This window comes from Pan paniscus, chromosome 10 (genome assembly GCF_029289425.2).
Source record: "Pan paniscus chromosome 10, NHGRI_mPanPan1-v2.0_pri, whole genome shotgun sequence".
Classification (NCBI taxonomy): domain Eukaryota; kingdom Metazoa; phylum Chordata; class Mammalia; order Primates; family Hominidae; genus Pan; species Pan paniscus.
Window position 1 is genome coordinate 115,835,324 of NC_073259.2, and position 10,986 is coordinate 115,846,309.

Consider the following 10,986-nt stretch of genomic DNA (forward strand, 5'->3'; position numbering starts at 1 on the left):
AGTCCTTTTTGCGGGTTGAGCCAGATGGGGGAAAGATATGGGACAAGACGGATGGATTGAAGTTGGTACATTCTCAAATATTTTTATCACCATTAGGGCTTCCAGGTACAGTATATGGAAATGATGTAGTGACTTTGGCCATGTTAAAAGCCTTTTTAAAATATTGAATTTGGGTCATTTTTTTTCTGAGAAACAATTTTGAGTTCAGTAGATAAGTTAAATGCCTGCTGATGTATGAAGATCAACTTCCCTAAGATTGTTTTCTAATATGCCAAATTATCCTTTCCATGGAGGCAGCTTTGGTTTGTGGGGGAAGAAGGAGGGGAAATGGAAATGGACAAAGAGAACTAACAGTGGAAGTGCGTCCTCCAGGTAGATTTCACTTAGATTTTATTACCCCCTTTTACAGTTGTAGCAACTAAGGCAGGCTATATGTTCAGTGGACATCTTTTATGTGCTAGGAATTTTGTTGTGGCTTTTTACATTTTGTCCTATTTAATTGTCATAAATTTATGGGGTGGGTATGACAAATATTTTGTGATTAAAAAAAATATGAAGCTCAAAGAGGTTACATACCTTGACCAGTTTAGTGTTGCTAGGATTCCTTGAGCTGAGATCAAGTCCCGAGCCTGAACCCAAAGCCAATGATTTCTTTCTCCCTTACCATGCTGTCTCTTGCTCTGTCATTTGCTAGCAGAGCAAATGTTGCTTCAACTCAGTTTTCTCACCTGTACAGAAATGTTTACAGAAGTGTATGTGAAAGACCTTGGTAATCTGCAAGGCACTAACCAATGATAAATTAGTAGTTTTATTATTTTGGGGAAAATACTATTTCTCAGTTTATGGAGAGTAAAGCCTGGTTAAGAATAAAATCTCTAGGTGGAGTTGGTATGATTTCTTCAGTGTTTCAAAAGAGGGACAGAGTGACCACACTCTCTTACCTCCTCTGGTAAGGTTCTAGGATACATGCTTTGAACGCTGAATCCATGTTAAAACATAGAATTGGCTGGGTGCAGTGGCTCACCCTGTAATCCCAGCACATTGGGAGGCAAAGGTAGATGGATCGCTTGAGCTCAGGAGTTTGAGACCAGCCCAGGTACTGGAAACCTTAATGTGGTTTTATTTGAAGCCCTGTTGAGAATGAGGCAATGATTTTGAGAAAGCTTTTGGAAAAATAAAAATAAAACCATCTCTCAGCTGGGTGTGGTGGATCATGCGTATAGTCCCAGCACTTTGGGAGGCCAAGGTAGGAGGATTACTTGAGGCCAAGAGCATGAGACCAGCCCTTGGCAACATATAGAAACCTTGTACCTACAAAAATTAAAAAAATGTATCCGGGCTTGGTGGCATGCCTCTGTAGTCCCAACTGCTCAGGAGGCCGAGGTTGGAGGTTTGCTTGCACTCAGGTGTTTGAGGCTGCCGTAAGCCATGATCGTGCCTCTGCCTGCACTCCAGCCTGGGCAACAGAGTAAGACTACTATTTAAAAAAATAGTAATAATTAAATGAACTCCTTTTGCAATCATATAACTTTTTAAAAGAAAAAGTCTTGCAGTTTTTCTGAGACCTTCCTCATGACTTACAGGAGGAGCACCAATCCGGGAATGAGACCTTTAAAAAGGTTTGACCTCTTTTCCGGCGAATGATCACTTCATTAACCCTAGAACAATTTGACTTTCAAAAGGAACAAAATAAATTTCCAGTGAATTTTGTGGAAGCAAGAGTGGAGGGGAGTTTTATGGCAATGAAGCATTCATAAAAGGAGAAAGATTTTCATGTCCTTCAACATCTTCCCTTTTTTTATTTTTCCCACTCAGCCCAGACATATCCCTTGATCGCACTTGATTGCTTTTAGAATACTCCCTGTGGTTGGCAACCTGAGTAATTGCTGCGACACCCCATCCCACCCCACCCCACCCCACCCCGAGCGTGCAAATCAGGAGCTGCGTTGGGATGTGGCAGAGCGTGCCCTGGCCCTGGGGCTGGATCCAGCTCTTGCCACTCACCGACTTGGTGACTTTGAGCAAGTCCCTAACTGTTGTGTTCTCAGTTTTCTATGCTAGAACACATGAAGAGTGGATCACATTATCTTTTAGACTCTTCCAGCTGGAAAATATCATGCATCCGACCTGTGCAAAGTCCCAGCTGGGGGAAGCAAATGTAATAAGGCATGCCCACTTCCTGCCACACAGCACGGTGCTTTCTGTTCCCGTATTTCCCTCTTCCCACTAGAATGATCCAGCCCTGCGGCTGCGGCCTACTTTTTTTTTCTTGACTCCTAGTTGTTATTACCATGCCCAGTTAAAAAAAACAGCACAAAAAAATCACCAAAAAGCTTTATAATTTTTTTATGGAATGGAACTTGAAGACTCTTTATAAGCTGGTAGGGAAATAGACCCGTTTTACCTCAATATGAGGAAAAAGGTATAAATGGTATAACTGATATCCAAAATGGAAGATATGCTATGAGGAGCCAAAGAAAAGAGGGATTTGGTCCAGCCTCAAGTGAGAAGGGAACAAGAAGGAAAGGCTTTGGTGGATGCAGTGTTTAGTAGGTAAGAATGGAACGAGAACTCCAGGCAGAGGGAACAAGAGGAACAAAGTTGCTGAAAAGACAGGAACTGTTTGGAGAGCACAGAGAGGCTGAGTAATAGGAGACTGCACACAATGGCTGAGGCAGCTCTAGGGACATTGAAAGCCAGGCTAAAACAGCTTGGAGTTGATTTTTTAACCAATGGGGAACTATTGAAAAAAAAATTGAGGGAGGGTTTTGGAGAAGGTACGTGGTTAAGGATCATGGTACTCCGGTGGTAGGAAGCAGCAGACCAATAGGGTATTGCCATAGTTAAGGGAGAGGAAACAAAGTTAGGGGCCTGAACTGTGACAGTATCATTGGGAATGTGAAGGGAGGGATGGATTGACAAGTGGAACTGATAGGTCTTGGCAACTCAGAGGAGGGGGAGGGGATGAGGAACAGGGAGAAGTTAAAGACAACTGTGGTTGAAATTGAGAACACAGAAAGAGAAGTGGATTTAAAATGTAAGAGTCTTGTTTTGGAGACGCTGAATGTAAAATACTGGTAGGCTACTCCTGCCCACAAGCAACTGAAAATGCTGAGGTTGAGGTAAAGAGAAAAGTCAAGCGTAGCTGTTTCTTTAAGAGCCACACACTTATGGGGAGTAATAGAAGTAGGTATGATCTCCACAGGAGAATGTTGATGAGAAAAAGAGAAGAGTTGGGCGTGGTGGCTCACACCTGTAATCCCAGCACTTTGGGAGGCCGAGGTAGGAGGATCGCTTGAGCCAGGAGTTCAAGACCAGCCTGTGAAACATAAGGAGACTCCCCGCTGTCTACAAAAAATTAGCCAGGCAGGGTGGTGCATGCCTGTGGTCCTAGCTACTCGGGAGGCTGAGGTGGGAGGATCACCTGAGCCCAGGAGGTCGAGGCTGCAATAAACCATGATCGCACCACTGCATTCCAGCCTGGGCAACAGAGTGACACTGTGTCTCAAAAAATACATATAAATAAATAAATAAAGAGAAGAAAGCATGGACAGGCCTGCGTTGAAGGTGTGTCAGAAGAAGAAATGTCTTTGAAGAGAGCTGAGAAATAGGAGCCAGAGAAGTTGGAAAGAGAATCAAGCTGGTATGAAATTGTGGCAATTAAATGAGGATATAATTGTATAAGAAAGAGGGAATGAGTGACAGCATCCTATGAATCAGAGGTGTCAGGTGGTTGAAGTATGAGGGGATCTTATTGGGTTGAGCCCTTCACTCTGGCCCCAGTTTCTCTGCAATGTGCTGCATGAGGCAGGGCCTGGATTGCTGTCCTGACTTTAGCACTGTCTATTGCTAGAGACCTCTGTAAGAGCAGAAATAGCACAGTGGATTGAAGAAATGAGAAGTAGAAGTCAACTTGAAGACTGCCTTTTCTAGATACTTCACAGTGAAGGGAGAAAGAGAGCTGGGCTGGTGTGACCCAAATGGAGGAAAGGATGGGATACCAAAGATACTTCTGAGCCTGAGGTCTTACAGGTAAACAGGTCTAGCTGATTCAGAGGCTCAGAGGTGACAAGGCTTCAAGGAGTCTGAAATTAGGTGGAGGTGAAGGTCTTAGGAATTGGAGAGATTAATTAACTGGGAGGGCAGAGGGTTGGAAGGTAATGCACTAAAACTAAGGTAGGTTTTTAAGTCATTGAAGAAGATGGAGCTGGTTCTGCCATTTGCAGACAGTGGAGATGAAAATGAGATGAGGGTTGTATGAAAAGTATACCTGTGTGGGTTTAATATTGTTCCTTGGGTGCTAACTAGTTTCAAAAGCATTAAGTTATCAGTTTTTAATGACTTAGTTAAAAAAATGACACAGATCTTCTCCATAATGGCACATTTTAAATGATATTCATATTTATTTAGTAGTGTAAGGTTTTGTAACTATAAATATCTCCAGAAAGTTCTGCAGTGTTTATTTATTTATTTACTCATTTATTTATTTTTGAGACAGAGTTTCACTCTGTCACCCAGGCTAGAGTGCAGTGGCATGATCTCGGCTCACTGCAACCTCCGCCTCCTGGGTTCAAGCATTTCTCCCACCTCAGCCTCCTGAGTAGCTGGGACTACAGGTGCCCACCACCACACCCAGCTAATTTTTGTATTTTGGTAGAGATGGGGGTTTCGCTGTGTTAGCCAGGCTGGTCTCAAACTCCTGATCTCAAGTGATCCACCTGCCTCGGCCTTCCAAAGTGCTGGGATTACAGGTATGAGCCACCACACCTGGCCTAGTGTTTATTATATGAGACTGTGATAATATATGCCACACACCTTGCCCAAGAATCTGGCAGCAAATAATAGGTGCTCAATAATTCATTAATTTCCTTTTGTCTGTGGCTTCTGGGGTAAAAAAATACACTGCTTATGTACAAAAACATCAACAAAGAAACCAATACGGAGTAAATGCAATAGATTAAAGGCTAGAGAGAAATAAATAGTACCTTACTTTCTTTCCTTTGTGGAATTTCTGGGATGGGGGAAGAAGAATAAAAACTTGTCAAAGAAGAACAGGGTTTGGAGGAGAGTAGAATTGAGATGCCCTTCGGTCATCTAGATCTGAAGATATGGGGTCTGTGCCTTTCACAGAGCAGTTTTGGATCTGTGGGCAACAGAACTTCAAGCCTGGACCCTGGGACTTAATTCCTGTCCCCCTGACTCCAGGTGCTATAAGCCTGCAATGGACTGTATGTTTGTCCCCCTCCACTGCAAATGTGTATGTTGAAATCCTAACCCCCAATGTGATGGGGTCTTTGGGAGGTGATTAGGTCATGAGGTCATGGGGCTGGAGCCCTCATGAGTGGGATTAGTGCCCTTAAAAGGGACCCCTAGAGAGTTCTCTCATCCTCTTTGTGACATCTAAGGATACAATGAAAAGTCAGCAGTCTGCAACCCAGAGAAGGCCCCTCACCAGAACCCAGCCATCATCTTGGCATCCTAATATTGGACTTCCAGCTTCCAGAACTGTGAGAAATAAATGGCTGTTTAAGCTGCCTAGTCTACAGTACTTTGCTATAGCAGTCCAAAGGGACTATCACAAAGCTTTAAACTGAACTTGAGAGCCAAGTCAAATCAGGCTGGGGAAGGTATCTCTAGGCTGTGTCAGCATTCTCCAGCTATAATCAGTCAAGAGGTTTCAGATGGGTGTGCATGCCAAAAGCTTTCTGAGCTGTTTCTGTCTAGACAAAGGTTTTCTTCAAAGCTTTCAAAGTTATCGTCATCATCTCCAAAAATGGTTAACAATCCCATTTTTCACCCTAGGAATGAAACTTTTGATAGCAATGTTGACCCACGGAAACCTTCTCACAGTGATCACTGTAAAGGCAGACTGTACCCCTAGGCGAGCTCTTTTGACCCTTCTGTCAACCATTGCCAGCTCTTTCATCTCCACATCAAGACAGACAGGCTGCTGGGAGAGGGCAGACAGCCTGAAGGGGCTTTATATTTTCTTTATTGGACCATGAAACCATAGCACTGTCTCTAGCTCTTTGATTATTGTCACTAAGTTGTGTATGTGTGTTTTACTCACAGGCTGTCTGGGTGGTGAGATTGGTTTTTTAATCCTTTCATAGCTATTTAGCTGCGTCCTTTGGTGAAGAACTGTCAGTGGCCTTTTCATGTTGGGTTAGTCACTGTCATGAACCATGGCCGAAATGAAACCTCAGATGCTGCAGAGGGAAGTGTGTCCGGATGAGAAAACTCTCCAAACCAGTTTCTGCCCACAGAGCAGGCCTTGAGGGGGCCATTTCTGAAGTTGTTTCTCATTTCCCTGACCATGAAAAAAAATATCTGAAGGAGGAATCCTATCTCAGAGTCACAGGACTAGAGAGGGCTTTGGGAAATGACCTCCTTTGATCCTGGGAATTTTAGAGAAATAAGGGTTAAACTGTGCAGGACAGAAGCATATCTGTTCTTTCTTAAAAGACCACCAAACACAGATTCTCCCATCAGGTAACATTTCCTGAGGGCCTATTATAAGGCAGGCTAGTCCTTTATTTTTTTTAAACTTTTAAATTTTTTTTATACTTTTTAATTTTTTTTATTTTTGAGACAGAGTCTCGTTCTGTCACTCAGGCTGGAGTGCAGTGCCGCAATCATGCTCACTGCAGCCTTAATTTCCCAGGCTCAAGCACTTCTCCCACCTCAGCTTCCCAAGTAGCTGGGACTACAGCTGCATGCCACCATGCCTGGTGAATTTTTTATATTTTTTTGTAGGGTCTTGTTATGTTGCCCAGGCTGGTCTCAAACTCCTGGGCCTGAACTCTTGGGCTCAAGTGATCCTCCCATCACGGCTTCCCAAAGTGTTGAGATTACAGGTGTGAGCCACTGTGCCCCATTCCCCCCACTTTTTTTTTGAAAGTTACTCTGTTACTCAGGCTGTAGTGTAGATGGCACGGTCACAGCTCACTGCAGCCTCCACCTCCTGGGCTTAAGTGATCCTCCGTCTCAGCTTCCTGAGTAGCTGGAACCACCGGCATGCACCACCATGTCTGGCTAATTTTTAAGATTTCTTTTTTTTTGTAGAGACAAGCTCTCCCTGTGTTGTCCAGGCTGGTCTCAAGCTCCTGAACTCAAGTGATCCTGCCACCTCGGGTTTTCAAAGTGCTAGGATTATGGGCATGAGCCACTGCACCAAGCCTGGCCCTTGTAAATACTATTCCCATCTGATCTTCACAACCATCCTACAAGCCATGTATTCTATTTCACTTCCATTTTAAAGTTGAGGAAACTGAGACTTAGAGAGGTTGAGACACATCACACAGGTTAAGTGGTAGTAAACCACATCTTGTTGCAAAACCTGTGCTCTAAGCCTCTATTATGTCATTCATTTGGGCTTCCTCCATCTGTCTGTCCATTCGTCAATCAGCAAATAGTTACTGATTGCTTATAGGAAGCTTAATGATAATGGCTAAAAAGAAAAATAGAGGATTTTTGTTGTTCAATGACTTTTAATCCTTACTTTCCACCAACATCTGTTTCCTGTCTCTGTTCTGAGGCTCAGTGCTGACCACATTCAAATGACTAGACAACTTTCAGTCGTAATCAAGCATATTTTAAGATTGACATTAAGTCTCCCTGTAAGCTCTTCTTATTTGAGACCTATAGTTGTCATACAGCTTAGTATCCACACAATAAAATGAGGTACAGGTGGAATAAAGTGGATTTGGGGTCCTGGTTGCTTGGGGAATTCTTGTTAACCCCCATTCATATTCACAGGAACTGAGGTTGATTCAGAACATTTCCTGATATATTTCTGGTTTGACATCTGAAGGGAGGGCAAAGTGTTCTCTCCGGAAAGCTCATGACTATAGTTAACCTTGACAAAGTAGAAAGGACCTGGGTTCCAGTCCTGATATTACCCCCTTAAGGGCTATGTTTCCTTGGCAAGTGACATGACCTCTCTGAACCTATTTCCCCATTTGTCAAGTAGAACACCTATTCAATCTCATAGGGTTGTGGTAAAAGTGAAATTAGGTTACATAAATAAAAGAGCTCTATAAAGAGCTGTTATCACTATGAAATCATGTGCAAACAAATTCTCTAATGGAAGTTTGAGATAGCTTTGCAGAGAAAATACAACTACAGTACTCTGGCATGTAGAAAAATTCAAAGCAATATGGTCAGTCATGTTGATTAAATCTTTAATTATAGTAACGTAGAAGATTATTTAATGTTGTGTAACAAGCTACCCCAAAACTCACAAAAATGATTTATTATTCCTCCTAAGTCTGTGTGTTAACTGGTGGTCCATTGGCTTGTGTCCCCTGGGCTCATGTCTCTAGTGACAGAATGCAACTGAAATGGCTGCATGGTCCAAGATGGCCTATCTTACATGGCTCATGGTTGGCCTTCTCTCTATATGTGGTCATTCATCCTCAAGGAGTTCTGGGCTTCTTTCCACAATGATCTCAGAGTAGCAGGAGGGCAAGAAGGAAGGCTGCGAGGCCTTTTAAGACTAAGGCTCAGCTGGGCACGGTGGCTCACGCCTGTAATCCCAGCACTTTGGGAGGCCGAGGCAGGCGGATCATGAGCAGGAGATCGAGACCATCCTGGCTAACATGGTGAAACCCTGTCTCTACTAAAATAGAAAAAATTAGCCGGGCATGGTGGCAGGTGCCTGTGGTCTCAGCTACTCGGGAGGCTGAGGCAGGAGAATGGCATGAACCCAGGAGGTGGAGCTTGCAGTGAGCCAAGATCGCACCACTGCACTCCAGGCTGGGCGACAGTGTGAGACTCCATCTCAAAAAAAAAAAAAGACCAAGGCTCAGGAGTCACATAATGTCTGCCTTCTTCTGGTCAAAGCAAGGGACAAAGCTACCTAAATTCAAAAGGCAGGACAATAGACTCTCCCTCTTTATAGGGAAGGCCACAAAGTAACATTGCAAAGAAGCATCCAAAATAGGAGAAAATGTGACCCCATTGGCAAATGATCTACCATAAGTCCTTTGTGTATGAGGTGTCATTCTTTGTTTCAAAATAATATATTTTTAAATAATTTCAAACTTACACTAAAGTTGCCAGAACAGTACAGAGAACTATCTCCCATTTACCCACATTCCCTAATTGTTCATTTTACTTCTTTTCTTCTTTGCCCTCTCTCTATAAGTAAGTACTAATTATCATAAGTTGTTTGGGAATTTTTATCTTTTTTGAAATTACAATTAGATATTAGAGACAGGGAGTCTCACTATGTTGCCTAGACTGGTCTGGAACTCCTGGCCTCCCAAAGTGCTGGGATTATAAGCATGAGCCACCATGCTTGGCCTGTTTCTGAATTTTTATTTATTTACTTTTATTTTTTGAGACACAGTCTCACTCTGTTGTCCAGGGAGGAGTCCAGTGGTGCGATCTCAGGTCACTGCAGCCTCCATCTCCCAGGTTCAAGCAATTTTCGTGTCTCAGCCTCCCAATAGCTGGAATTATAGGCGAGCACCACCATGCCTGGCTAATTTTTGTATTTTTAGTGGAGATGGGGTTTCATCATGTTGCCCAGGCTGGTCTTGAACTCCTGGCCTCTAGTGATCCTCCCTCCTTGTCCTCCCAAAGTGCTGGGATTACAGGTGTGAGCCACTGTGCCCAGCCTGTCATGTCTTTTCAAATTTCTTCAATCTGAAACAGTTTGTCATCATCCTTTCCCTGTCTTTCATTTCCTTGACAGTTTTAAGCATGCAGGCCTTACATTCTGTAGGACAACCCTCAACTCAGGTCCATCTGATGTTCACTCATTCATGGTAGGAACATCGCAGAGATGGCGATGTGCTCCTCTCAGTGCTTCACACCAGGGACGGGCTTGTTCCACCATTGGTGATGTTGACCTTAATCATCTAGTCATGTTGGTGACTGTTGGATTTCTCTACCTTAATTTCACCATTTCACCTTTGTAATTGATTAGTATTGGTGGTGGGGGGCGGTATTCCAATATTATGGCAATATCCTGTTCTTTGTCATACTTCCACCAACTAGCTTAGTATTCATCGACAGCTCCCACATGAATCAGTCCCCTCCATAGTGGTTGTCCAATGTTGATTATTTCCATGAGTTCCTCCATATTTATTAATTGGCATTCTCTTGTAAGGAAGAACTTTCCCTACTCTCCCATTGATTCATTTATTCACACCAGCATGAATTCATTTAGTGAGTTGTACTTGATTAATACTTACTTTTTGAGATAGGGTCTTTCTCTGTTGCCCAGGCTGGAGTTCAGTGGCCTTATCCTAGCTCACTGCTATAGCCTCGAACTCCTGGGCTCAAGCGATCCTCCCATCTCAGCCTCTCAAGGGACTGTAGGCATGTGCCACTGTTTCTGGCTAATTTTTAAAGTTTTTGTACAGATGGATACTCACTATGTTGCCCACACAGGTCTTGAACTCCTGGCCTCAAGTGATCCTCCTGCCTTGGCATTGATTGATTGATTGATTGATTGATTGACTGAGACAGGGTCCTGCTCCGCTGCCCAGGCTGGAGTGCAGTAGCACAGTCTCAGCTCACTGCATCCTGGACCTCCTGGGCTCAGGTGATCCTCCACCTCAGCCTCCTGAGTAGCTGGGACCATAGACACGCCAAACACACGTGGCTAATTTTTAAATTTTTTTAGAGATGGGGTTTTGCTATGTTGCCCAGGCTGGTCTTGAACTCCTGGGCTCAAGCAATCCTCCTGCCTTGGCCTCCGAAAGTGCTAGGATTACAGGCATGAGCCACCATACCTGGCCCTTGGCCACTATTTATTTTTGATGCTCAAATTGTTCTTCTTTTGACCATGGGAGTCCCTTCAAGCTGGTTCCTTTTGACAAGTCTTCATCATTCATTGAACACTTCCTTATTTTCTGCCAAGAAAATAATGTTTCAGCCACCCTGACCCCCATTTCTAACACACACACACACCACACACACACACACACACACACACACTGACTTAACAAAGATGATTTCAGTGAACCCCATGTA